Raw genomic sequence first — 13946 nt, 5'->3', positions numbered from 1 at the left:
AGGGTCAGGAGCAGTGGGCACACTCTCATCTTCTTTCTTGTCCTCAGATCTTCTAAACCATCAGGCCGACCAAGGTATCTGGCAGGCTGTCTGCAAAGACCATTATCTTCAGTCCTCAAGAAGGCTCTCACAGGTACCCTTCGGATTTCATCTGGGTAAAAAGCACCATCTGTGGGGTGCCTGGGTGGCTCTGTTAAGAGTCAGATTTCTGCTCAGGGCATGATCTCAGAGGTTCCTGAGTTGGAGCCCTGCACGTGCTCCATGATGCCAGCACAGAGACTGCTTTGGATCCCCTGTTTCTCCTCTCTCTCTGCCCTCCCCCACTTGCTCGCTCTCTCTCAAACATAAAAAACATTTTTTTAAAAAAAGCACCATCTGCTCCATCTCTGGTTTCCTGTGTCGCACAAGGATTAACATATTGCAGAACGGGTTGTATATTCAGCACTGCAGCAACATGACCATTTTGCTCTGAGCATATGTTGAGACACTGTGAAATCTTCTGAGAACCGTGGAAGTTCTGACCTTCCGTTTCCTTTCTGCTTGATTTTCTAGAGTTCTTTCAAGTTCCTTGCTCCTGGAAAGGTTTTCCAAATGTGAAGTTAGACCATCTATTTCTTTGTCTCTCTCTCAAGTTTGTCATTGTCCTGTACTTCAACCACTGCTGGTTTTACATTTCCAGCAATCTTCACTTGTTCTTTCTATTTTGACTCCACTTTTGCAAGTTCATCAGCATATTATTGCATTTTGTTTTCTCATCCTGCAAGTGTAGTTTACATTTATTATATTTTTGTCTTGTCAGCAATATCCTTGGTCATTTCACAGACTTTCCCCTTTGTTACAAGGGCAGAAACTGTCTCAGCTGCAGACAGTGATGGCTTTTACATCTACAGTAGAGCCAGCAGTAGCTGGGTCTGTGTTTATTGAGGCATCCTTTACTTTCTGCCGATTCCCAATTTTCATGGTGAATACGCTGTTGCTACTGGCTGATTGGTCTGAAAGTGTATTTATTTGTTTTGGGCCCCTCTGGCATTCCTTGAATTATCTTTGTAATTAATGATCTGCTGCCATCTGAAGATGATGTTTCAAATCTTCCACTTCTCTTCTCATATCGTGCACCCATGTATCAGTCTCTTCCTGATCTCTTTTCACAGCATTTAGTTGATGTCCTGCCACTGCATCAGCTACCTGCTTTTTGACTTTCTCACTTTCCCACTTTCCAGCTGTGCAGCATGCAGCTCTGCCATTGTTTGATCTCCCACATTCACAGCATCACTACGTTCTCTGGCCAGAAAGACCATTTCTTGCCCAGTTGCCTGAATCTGTTCCTCTGCTTTACATAGTTGCTCCTTTAAAAGCAAACAAACAAACAAACCACACACACACACACACACACACACACACACACACACACACACACCCTGTATCTTACTTGAGGTTATAAACAAGAAAGCCCTTTGCAGATTTTCCTTTTCAGCCAAACAGAACTGCAGCCTTCCAATATCTTCTTGGCAATAAGTAATCATGCTTTTTTTCTTAAGTTTTTTTTAATTTAAGTAATCTCTATACCCAACATGGGGCTCAAACTCACAACCCAGAGATCAAGAGGTGCATGTTCCCCTGGCTGAGTCAGCCAGGAGCCCGACTAATCATGCTTTCTTTGTTCCCATCTAAATTCTTTAATGTCTGGACCTCTGACACGGCTTGGTATTTTATATTTCAGTATTCTTCAAAGGTACCTTAATAAAGTTCCTTCTCATCCTTTTCCATCTTCAACTAATGTTCCAGTTGTTCTCTTTCATATCATGCCTTCCTGAGTTTGTCCTGTAAACTGCCTCATTCAGTTTCTTTTCAATTGCTTTCTGTGTCACTGACACAATATCTTCCTCAAGCTGGAGAGCTTTGCATGTAACATCACTGTATCTCTTCTTAAACCCTTCATTTTCCATTTCTAACTTTGTGATACTTCAACAAGACCCGCTTGCTCAGATTGCAATTAGTTGGTCACATCTTTCTTTCTCATGGTTACCTTCTATTTGCATTCTTCCAACTTGTTCTGCAAGTTGTGCTGGTTCTTTTTCCAGAACATCAATGAAATGTAAGAGTTCTTCTTTTTCTTTCATGGTTTTCTCAATTTTCAACTCGAGAAGGCCAACTTTTGTGGTCACCACTAACATGTCAGAATTTCCTTCATCTTCCATAGTAAGTAACTCTTCAGCTGGAGAAGTTCTCAACTGGAAAGGTGTACTTGCTCCACGAATTTCACCCTAATGGGTAACATAACAGAACTAATAAAATGCTCCATCATCATTTGGAAGGCAATATCCTTGAAATGCAAATACACAATTAATGGTGGTTCCTTCTACATAATGTTCAGGCATACAAGGCCATAACAATGTGTGATAATCACAAGCAGTACTCCATCCAACCTTGAATATATCAACCCAATCTTCTGGATGTGGATGGACATATGGAGTTACGGTGCAATGACATTCCAGGTGGGAATTAGGAAGATAACTCTTGGGCACATATTTTTGTTTAATGTTTATTTATTTCTGAGACAGAGAGAGACAGAGCATGAGTGGGGGAGGGGCAGAGAGAGAGGGAGACACAGAATCCAAAGCAGGCTCCAGGCTCTGAGCTGTCAGCACAGAGCCCGACGTGGGGCTCAAACTCACAGACCGTGAGATCATGACCTGAGCTGAAGTCGGACGCTCAACTGACTGAGCCACCCAGGCGCCCCTCTTGGGCACATATTGAAAGATGACATGGGCAAAGTTGGAAGTCTGCAAGGGGACTTGTTGAAAAGATGTCATTGTGAATCGTTCAAGAGGCTCTAGGACAGAGGGAGCATTAGAGAGCCTCTGAGCCTATACCACCATCAGCCTTTGACCTCTTCCACCTCACTGCCTCGCTCCACCAACTGGCTATACTCCCCAAGTTTCTTTACCTTTTAACTATTAGGTTTCATAATCATCTGTGGTCCTAAGTAGAGAAGGGCTTTAAAACTTTTTTTAAAATATTTTTTACAAATTTCCCAAAATCAAATTGTAAATGAAGTTTTTTTGACCTACAATATTTCAAAGTATTTGCCAAACTAATTAGGCTTATTTGATATGTATATTTCGTGGGAAGTATTGTCAAATAATACTAAGCCTTTTTTACATTGTATTTGTAAGATTGTGTATTTGTAAGATGTAGAGAAAGTCCATTCTCTTTCTGCAAGAAATGGGCCCACACTGCCAGACTTTTCCCATCTTGATGTGTTTATGACATGGCAACGTTTTACTCCTGAATCAGAGAAATTAAGATGGGTGAACAATTGGAGTATTACTCGGCAATCAAAAAGAAGGAAATCTTGCCATTTGCAATTACATGGATGGAACTGGATGGTATTATGCTAAGTGAAATTAGAGAAAGACAAAAATCATATGGCTTCACTCATATGAGGACTTTAAGAGACAAAACAGATACATAAGGGAAGGGAAACAAAAAGAATATAAAAACAGGGAGGGGGACAAAACAGAAGAGACTCAAAAATATTGAGAACAAACGGAGGGTTACTGGAGGGGTGATGGGAGGAGGGATGGGCTAAATGGGTAAGAGGCACTAAGGAATCTACTCCTGAAATTATTGTTGCACTATATGCTAAATAATTTGGATGTAAGCTTTAAAAAATAAAAGATAAAATGTTTAAAAAAGAGATGGGTAAACAATGGTTGTAAATTAAATGAACACTCAGGGATATGGGAAACCCAAGACACTTGCTTGGTTCCTCCTACCTCCCTCGAAAACCCCATTTTTTGCTTTTTGCATTCCTTCACCATCCTAAATGACCCAACTTATGAATAAACATTGTGTCAAAAGCTTCAATAAAGTTGCAAAAAAAATTTTTACCAGCAATGTCTGATTTCCATCTAGGTCCATAAACTGGTTTTGTTCCCAGAGGCTTCAGACCTCCTTCTGGACCCTTTGAACACCTACAGCTAGACTTCATTCAACTGCCACTCATTATTGGTTATGAATATGTTCTTGTTATTGTATGTGGTTTTCCAGAAGGGTTGAAGTTTTCTCCTGCTACAAGGCTGATGTCCTCATGGCAGCAAGGAAACTGTTAGAAATTGCGTTTCCCACCTGGTATACCTTTCCCAATCTCCAGCGACAGAAGAACCCACCTTCACCAGGCAAATCAAGGAACCTGGATGAAAACCTTGCAAACTTCTTGGAATTATCATTGTCCCTATCATCCTCAATCTTCAGGTAAGGTTGAGAGAACTAATGGGATCCTCTAACTTTAAACTAAACTTGCCAAAACAACTGTACTTTCCTGACCGAAGGTATTGCTTTTGATTTTGCTGACTATTCACGGTATCCCTCTTGGGAAACACAAACTCATTCCACATGAGATAGTCGCCAGGAGACCAATGTCTATGGGTATACAACTTTCTCCTGATCCTTTATTATCTCATGCTAATATGACTGGCTTCTTAAGTCTTCAATGTCTTATGGTAAAGCCTATCATCAACAGGTTAAAGAAGCCTCTCCAGACTCCAATTCAAAGGATCTTGTTTGTCATAGTGGGGAGATCGATGATTGGGTATTCTGGAAATAGCATTAGAGAAAACAGTGTTTGAGCCTCATTGAAAAGGACCTTACCAAGTGCTCCTGACCACTGACACTGCTGCAAAATTGGAAGGCACTGAGCCTTGAGTACACATGTAACAACTGAAGAAGGATCCACCTGATATCTGGTGGTTTACAGACACTGGAGACCTCTGAAACAAATTGACAGGGAAGAGAAGTAGCTGGCATTGAGGTAAACTGCTTCTGCCCAAGACAATGGATCAAGACTTCATACTTTAAATATGAAATAGGTTCTCCCTCTTTTCCTTTTCTTTACTTTGGCATTGGCCTGGAAAGATAATGCCTCATTCATAGCTCCCAGGCCATTGCTAAGGGAGGTAACCTTCCAGATTGCTGGATTTGTCATCAAAGATTCTGATCTTTCCATGATGCTAAAGATCCTCTAGTCTTCAATGGGACCAATTTATCTTCTTTTCCTCCTGTCCCTGTTAAATACAATCAATCACCTCTAGAAGTCTCTTACTTTGTTCAACTTTTATGGCCAGAGCATTCAATACCTTCTTTTTACCTTTCTCCAATAATAAATGTACTTACCAGTGTGTGAGCCACCCTAACACCATCTTGAACAAATCTACCTTGGTGACCATTCCATGACCTGAAGCCTTCTTGAACATAGCATCCTCCCCATTTTTTTTTTTCTGTTTAACCACACCCTACAGTACAGTTTTAGGGCATAACATCCATGATACGTTCTGGAGATATGAATGTAATTTTCAAACACTTCCTCCTAGATGGTCCCCAGAACATACTCTCCAGCCTTTGAGACTAAATTTAACATGCCTGCACTCTCTATACCATCTGGCAAAAAAGGGAGTGCATCAGCATTGGGTAGAAGAACATCAAGCTGCCTTTGACCGAGCTAAGGTAGTAGCTGCTCAAGCACAGGCTTTAGGGCACCTTTCCCTGGTATACCCCAACCTTAGATGTGACTGCTACACCAGATAAGATGAACTGGGCTTGATGGATGGAACAGCATGGGAAGTTAACTCCGTTTAGCTTTTGGTCACAACTCTGGAAGGGAGCAGAGAGCTGAAATTCTCCTATTCAACAAGTGTTGAGTCCATAAGGTCCTTTAACAAGGGGAGCCCGTAATGACCATCCCTCTGATAAATGCCTGGACCAGTTTGCCTGTAAAGGGGTGGACAGATGGTATATTTGCAAGAATGGCATCTGCAGTAGCACAAGCCTCTAAGACGCTTACTTACAACAAAGGAGTGTTCTCTCCACTAGTCCATCGGGAGCTGAATTACATGCTAACTTTGGGCAGCAGAATGTGAAATCTTTAATGCCCCCCCAGCCTCCTATGGAGAGACCCCATAACACATAAAGAAAGGCAAATACCATATTCCTAAAGAAGCTTGCTATACAGATGGGTTTATTAGAGAGAATGCTAGTACTAGACTACAGTAGTGATCTAGCCCCAGACTGATACTATCCGGTTTGAGACTTGGAATAGGCTAAAAGCAGGCAATGGGCTGAATTGAGAGCTGCCTGGATGGTATATATACACACACCTTGGCTCCTTACCCTCTGCATGGACACTTGGGCTGTCTATAGGGGTTTGACAACACAGGTGGCCCAATGGGCTAGGGACCCACAGAAATCATTATAAGTAGCAGAAATATGGAAAGATATATAGGAAAGGATACAGGACTCTGCTGCCTCCTATACTGATTTCCATGTCTCGGAGCATAGGCCTCCCTCACCCCCTGAGAATATTGAGACAGACCCCTTAGCAAAGATAGGGCCCTTACCCCCATACAAAGTTTAGAATTGGTTGCAGGGGTTCATAAGCACAGTGAGCATCTCAGTACAAGGGTGGGATGGAGCATAGTGAAGTGCTGTACTGACCTCCTAGCAGCTGTTAGCAACTGCCTGATCTCTTACAGTCTGAGACCTAGGAAGGTTCCACACACCACACAATCCTCCTGGGATCCAACCAGTTTTAGACTGGCAAATTGATTGTATTGGTCTTCTACCCACAAGGCAAGAAAAAAAGCACATCCGAACTTGTGGTGATACAGCTTCTGGGCTCACACACGCCACCCCTGCAAAAGAGCTAATCAAAATGCCAACATCAATGGCCTCGAACAACTTTGTGTCATGTATGGATAACCTCAAAGGATACATAGTGATAGGACATATATTTCACTGGACACAGGACTGGGCTCATGAACAGGACATACATGGGCAGTTTCATCTAACCTATAATCAGCAAGCTGCTGGACTCACTGCAAGGAAGAATGACATTCTCAAAGCTCAACTCAGAGCCCTCTTACAGTGGCACATCTTGCCAGAAGCCATGACCTTGTTAAATTTGACAGCCTGTAGCCACCCTCCAAACCCACGGTTAGGTACCAAAACCAGCATGCCTTCTGGACAACGAGGCCTGAAGCACTGGTTCCTCAGCTCAAAGCAGGCCAGAAACAACTGTATTCTGTGCTCCTCAGCCCATTCTCCCTGGGGGAGGGGACGCTTGAATGGGGCTTGGAATGGCAACTTCCCCCAAGTTGAACAGGCTGTTTCTTGCCAGAGTGTGAGAAATATCCTGGAGGGCTAAAGTGGTCCCCGTTGATCCTGCTGGAGTTGGGGCCAAAACAGTCAACATATACGTATTCCACACAGGCATCGATACCGCAAAGCACGATATGGCTGGTTACCTGACATGCTTGTTTGCACCACCTTTAATTTTACACGGACAGGCTGACTCTTTGGCCTCAGGCAACGTGTCTGGTGTGTCCCTCCTGTTCATGCACCTCAGACTCCCTCTGTCCTCACGACAAAGAGCGAAGCCACTAGCATCATACTGAGCGAGAGGGTTTTCCCAGACAGTACCCACTAAGCATTTATTCTTTTGTCCTTAGCCTGCTGCTCCTCTCTCATGCTAGTGAAGGAAACCCTTTTCTGCAGTGGGCATAGACCTACAGAGATGGTTTACAGTGGGATTCATGCTAGTAATGAGGTTTGCTCCCTTTTTCAGGGGTTTCTTTTACTGCTGCTGTCTGTACTTCTGCTGTGGTTTAAACCCTTAATTTGAACACCGTCTGGCAAAAACACCTACCTCCAAAAGCCCCTCCATGATGGCTCAGGGAATATGGCGGAAGAGGTGGGCGTGTGAGATCATAAGAGCTGGATTTGAGGCGCGGAGTGTCTGAGCCAGACGAACACCATCTTGGACAAATCTGCCATGATGATCGTTCTGCAACCTGAAGACTTCTTCAGCACAGCAACACACCCCTTATCTTTTCTGTTTGTTTAACCGCACCCTTGAGTACACTCTTGGGGTAGAACATCCTTAACCTGCTCTAGAGGTATGACTGTGATCCTCAAACATTTCCTCCTGGGTAGTCCCCTCGGCACGTACTCCCCAGCCTGGAGTGCTATAAAAGCGAGTCTTACGGGAGGCGGGGTTGTGGAGATCTACCCAAGACATACCTCTGTCTGTAAGTCCCTTTAATAAACCATTTCTTGTCAAGCTGGACTTGTTGGCCTTTTTCTCCAGTCTTACAGCTCCTCCAGCCTCTGCGGGGTGTTTTCCTTTTCATGGAATACCCATCCTCCGTGGAAGGCATCCTTGGTTGCATACAAGGCAGGAAAAAGTCAAGCCACTTATGGCTTTGGCAGTGTAATCGGAGCACGGTTGCTCAGGCTCACACAGCATTGGCCGCTTGAGTTTCTCTTTTCCTGACTGAACTTGACAGGTAGAGTGTATGTGACCAGGAGTGGGTTCAGAAAACAATTTAAAAAGGAGAATTTAGAATTGGTTTTCAGACCCAGAAATCAACATAACCCTAGAGGATGAGTATTGGTAAATTTGCTAAACTTGAACATGAATGCTTCATTTCTACTGAAACATGGTAGACAGGTTATAACTTTTTATTATCTGCAGTGAAAAATTTACTGAAGTCAAAATACTGGAAGTCTAATTGGTTGTCTCTGTAGACCATTTCGATGAGAGTGAGGGCTACAATAACCACAGGGTGTGATGGCTGCCTCCACTGAATTGTAGGAGTCACAAAAACAAAAGATACAAGGATTTAAATTTTTGAAAGAAAAAGTTTCAGTAATGCCCCTTTAAAAAGCCTTATTTCTCATAGGTACAGTGATGAGAGGGCCAAAAATCAGACCCCAAATTGGAGCCTTTTAGAGGCTGAATTAAAATAGAAGGTGAATTCACATCTTTGCCACACCTCTCACGTGCAAGCAGGGGGACTGATGAGCAAGTAATAAGACTCTGTGGATTCAAATGGGTCAATGTGGGTGGATCTTTGTCAATATAAGAACCTTCAATCCCCATATCTCTCTGAGCTTCCCTTGAAGAACGAGTCCCTCGTCTAAGGAGGCTAGCCCTTCCTTGATTAAAGACACAGAGAAGATCTCACTGAGAAAGTTAGCTTCTAGAAGAATGTCAATTCACCTAAAGTCATAAGCATCATAGTTAATTCCAAACCCATAACTAGCTGCAGATACTAGAATGCCCCAAAGGGACAACTATAAAGTGTGAATTTGGATTTATTGCTCATGTATCAAAACAATTGCAACAAGTAGTTAACTTACATTGGCAGAAACCTTTGGAATGTGTACGGAAATGAATCTTAAAGGTTCTATGCTAAGAAGGTCAGAACATGACATGAAACATACAAAATTTATTTACATGGACGCAGATAGAATTTCTAGCTTTCATGTACTTAAGCAGGCAAGAAAGTCTCCAGTAGGCTTAAATAGTTGGGTAAAGTATTTCTTCAATGGAAGCCTATACAGAATCAGGCTCAGTTGTCACAACTTGCCTGTAAAATGAGGAAGAACTTAAAAACTTAGGAGTATCTCATAACCAACCAATTCTATTCCAAGGTCTACACACAAGAGAAATTCTTACACATGTACACCAGGAAACATAGAATAGAATGTCCAAATCTTCACTGTCTACAGCAACAAAATTCTGGTGGAGAGGGAGGAATCAAATTGATGAGTGGATTAAATGATCTGTGGTATATTTACAGAATGGAATATTTTACAAGAATTCAAATAAATAAACTACAACAATATTCAAAATCATGGTGGTGGTACACTATTCAGAGAAATAATAAGGGTAAAAGACCACAGGGTCACCCTAGTGACTCAGTTGGTTAAGTGTCCACCTCTTGCTGTCGGCTCAAGTCATGATCTCAAGCTTCATGAGTTCAACCCCTGCATCAGGCTCTGCGCTGGCAGTGTGGAAGCTGCTTAGAATTCTCTCTCTCTCCCTCTCTCTCTCTGCCCCTCCCCTACTTGTGCTGTCTCCGTCTCTCTCAAAATAAATGAACTTAGACATTTTTTTAATTTCAAAACTACATACAGCACAGTTGTGTTTTATAAGGAAAAAAACAAAAATATCATTAAAATATGTAAAATAATATTCAGAATATTAAATTATATTGATAAAAAGTAAAACTATACAAAAATGAAAGCGATGAATAAATCAACTCAATTGCAGCGTTGGGAGGATGGAATACAGGAAAATCTTACCCACAAGAAACTAGACTGAAAGACTCATCTTATATATCTACGCCAAAAATGGATTTCTCAACACTGAATGGCAAACTTACATCCATCCATCCGGCCACACGGACAGCTACACACCTCAAACTTCCCCAAATGGGGCTGTAGAGCATGGAGCACCACGCACACTAGAAAATGTGTTTTCCATGGATAGCTGGCTCAAGCAAGAGTGGGATTGACAGGTGGGAATTTTCATATGCGGATTCACTTCCAAACTCTACAGACAGATAATCCACTCAAGCACTGTGGGGAAAACTAACAAACGAAGCAAGAAACGAAAATTATTTCCAGAAAATTGCACCTTATAGAAATTGCAGGAGTGGAGAAGATGATTTCCCAGTAACATAATCCTTTCAGCCTCCTGAACCACTCTGTGAAAAGACAAACTTTTGTTCCAAATCTGGTGAATACAAAGCTGAGTATAAACTCAGAACCTAGGAAGAAAAAAGAGCAACACCTTTACCATACACAAAGCTAAATATATTGTGCTCTCACCCCAAAAATACCCACCATCAATTTAGTTGAAAAGGAAAGAAAATTAGGGGAAATATTGAAATTGTTGACAAAAGGCAGTACAAAGAGCTCCTTCAACAGAAACAGTAAGCTGAAACCACAGGCTTCATCAGGAAGTACTTCTAAAATTGACCCCCCAGAAATAAAAATTCCCACTTATTTTTTTAAATAACAATTCAATTCTCTCAGCTTTTTAATTTAGTTACTGTTATTTTATTTTATTTATTTGTAACATAATGCCCTATCATGGAGTTCGATCCAACCAGGCATCCCTAGGAGGTTTTCTTTTCTTTTATTTTTTTCCAATTTTTAAAAATATAATTTATTGCCAAATTGGCTTCCATATAACACCCAGTGCTCATCCCAACAAGTGCCCTCCTCAGTGCCCATCACCCATTTTCCCCTCTCCCTCACCCCCCATCAACCCTGTTCTCTGTATTTAAGAGTCTCTTATGGTTTGCCTCCCTCTCTGTTTGTAACTATTTTTTTCCCCCTTTCCTTCCCCCATGGTCTTTTGTGCAGTTTCTCAAGATCCACATATGAGTGAAAACATATGGTATCTGTCTTTCTCTGACTGACTTCACGTAGCACAATACCCTCCAGTTCCATCCACATTGCTGCAAATGGCATGATTTCACTCTTTCTCATTGCTAAGTAGTATTCCATTGTGTATATAAACCACATCTTCTTTATCCATTCGTCAGTTGATGGACATTTAGGCTCTTTCCATAATTTGGCTATTGTTGAAAGTGCTGCTATAAACATTGGGGTACATGTGCTCCTATGCTTCAGCACTCCTGTATCCCTTGGGTGAATTCCTAGCAGTGCTATTGCTGGGTCATAGGGTAGATCTATTTTTAATTTTTTTGAGGAACTTCCACACTGTTTTCCAGAGCGGCTGCACCAGTTTGCATTCCCACCAACAGTGCAAGAGGGTTCCCGTTTCTCCACATCAGGAGGTTTTCTTTTCAAGGGGGGAAACTAAAGGAGGTATGAAGCCTAAGATCAAATAATTAAAGGCATATGGTAATATTTTAGTTTCAAAATTAATGCAAATTTTGTGCAAATTTTCATAGAAATTTCTAATAAAGTGAAAGATAATATTCATGATAACCATTACGAACAGTTTGGTTTCTATTTTTTAATCTAAAAACACATAGTTTCTATATATATATACTAATATATATCGTATTTTTTAAACAAATCAAAAATTTAAGGTGTCTCTATTAATAACCTTCTATATTAGTACAATACTTATTTCCTATAAGCATTCAGATAAACCATGCTTTATTATTATTGTTTTTGATCCAGCACAGTGGCGCCCGAGAAAACATGCTATAGAAAGAAAGAATTATTAAGGAAGCAGAGAGCCTCCTCTGGAACTTTAAGGAATAAAGTGCGGGGCATTTGGTCCTGTTAGTCCCACTGCTCACCCCGCGCAGGCACATGGAGACGCTGTTGTAGGAAAGCTGCTAAATGAGTTTTCTCCCACTTCTGGCTCCAAATCAACAACTGGAAAATGAAAGCTATTACTCTCCTTCCCTTCACCATATGAGGACCGCGACCGGACTGCGGGGATCTAACACAACCGCAGGAGGGTCGGGTGAGCTTAGGTTGTTAACATCAGAAGGGAACGAAGAGTGGAGGAATGAGAAAGACCGGGCGTGACTCTCGGGAAAGAAGGCAGAAAAGCTGCTAGTCCTTACAGTGGGCGGGAAACCAGCCCTAACAACGGCCAGAGCGGGGTCAATGCCAAGCCAAGCCTCCTAAGCATTCCAAGCACTCCTATTTTAGTTTCTTCTGACCCTACTCCTAAACCTCCTCCCATTCTTTTTGTCCTTTCTTTTCTTGTCATCTTTCTTCCTTCTTTTCTTCCTTCTTTCCTTCCTCCCTCCCTCCCTTCCTCAGACCTGCAACGAAGGAAAGCGGCACAGCCTGGAAGAAGGGCGCCTTTCCCCTTTTCCCCCAAATCTGCTCCTCCGCCGTGGGCCTCTGGGTGAGCTCGGCCCGATCCTCACCGGTTCCTCCTCCCGGGTCATCCTCCCGAGTCCGCGTGGGCCAGGCGCCGTTTCCTCGGACGGCCCAACCGAATGCAGGAGCCTAGACGTGGGATGGGAGGATGCCAAGATTCGCTCGGCGTCCGGGTCCCCGCCCACAACTGAGGTCCTACCTCCGTCCAGCGGCCCCCAGGCTCCCCTCCATGCCCCGGCGCTGCCCGCGCCCCCAGCCCTCGCTGCCCGGCCCCGCTACCTGGAGGCTCGGGGTAGCCTAGGTCCAGAGAGGAGCCGCCCCCCCCCCCTTCCCATCCCCACCTCCGCGGTAACTGCCAGCTCGGCTGCCCTCACGCCCACCCACCCGCTCCGAGGAACCCTCCTTCCGCCTCAACGGTCAAACTGAATCAACCACATCCGTAAAACGAAAGAGAAAAGTTTTGGTATATGGTAACATGTCATTACGAAATGATGTCCTCAAAACCAGTGAAATTTTTAGGCACTTAATTTTATGGATGATTTGGGGACACAGTTATGGAAGAAATGAAGATGATTTAAAACTGAAGGGTTAAATAAATTTCGATAAGTAGATTTCAGGGAAGCAAAATTTCGGAGCTGGAGGACCCAGCAAGGAACTGCGCAGGCGCAGTTGCCGACCTGACTGCCAGTCTTCCGCCTCCGCGACGGGCCTCACCGAGCTCCTGACTCCCACGTGTGCCCCGTGTCCAGAGACGGCGCGGTTCCCAGCCTGGGGAGTTTGAACAGCGCCCCCACACTTCCCGTGACTATATACGGTCTTCGTGAGGCCCAGGCACGCTTTTGCATTCCTTGGCCCCTCAATCCATAAAAGAAAAAAACCCATCTCTTTCAGGTCGGCATTGGTTTTAAGACCTTATATTTATATTAAATATTTTCTTTGACCAAGGACTTCATTTTTCCCTTTTGATTTTAAAAGAAACTAAAAGAATTTTGTGAGGCCGTGAACTTATTGTGAGGCCCCAGGCATTTTGCCTAGTGGAATAGTCAGCCCTGCTCTTTGTGCTGCTGATTCCTCTTGGCTCCGGGCAGTTGGTGCTCCATCTCCAGAGGTGGTGGGTTCTAAAGCTTCCCAAATAAGATTTTCCTTCCTCCGCTGCAGCCTCCACAGTTTTTGCGCTGAGAGATGCGGCAAAGGATTCAACAACTGCCCGGCTATAAGGTTTTATGCTGCCTTCGAAGGACTCCATGGTTTTTGTAAATAAGCAAACCTCCCACAGATGGAAA

At 43.1% G+C, this 13946-nt stretch overlaps 2 pseudogenes; both read right to left on the bottom strand.

Moving 5' to 3' along the window:
• Positions 1-305: 305 nt before the first annotated feature.
• Positions 306-1523, bottom strand: LOC102966621 (annotated as a pseudogene).
• A 103-nt stretch (positions 1524-1626) lies between these two features.
• Positions 1627-12980, bottom strand: LOC102950946 (annotated as a pseudogene).
• Between the last annotated feature and the right edge of the window lie 966 nt (positions 12981-13946).

The sequence above is a fragment of the Panthera tigris genome, chromosome A1 (genome assembly GCF_018350195.1).
Source record: "Panthera tigris isolate Pti1 chromosome A1, P.tigris_Pti1_mat1.1, whole genome shotgun sequence".
Taxonomy (NCBI): domain Eukaryota; kingdom Metazoa; phylum Chordata; class Mammalia; order Carnivora; family Felidae; genus Panthera; species Panthera tigris.
Note: the sequence above shows the minus strand (reverse complement) of the source record. Positions and strands in the feature narration are given on the sequence as shown.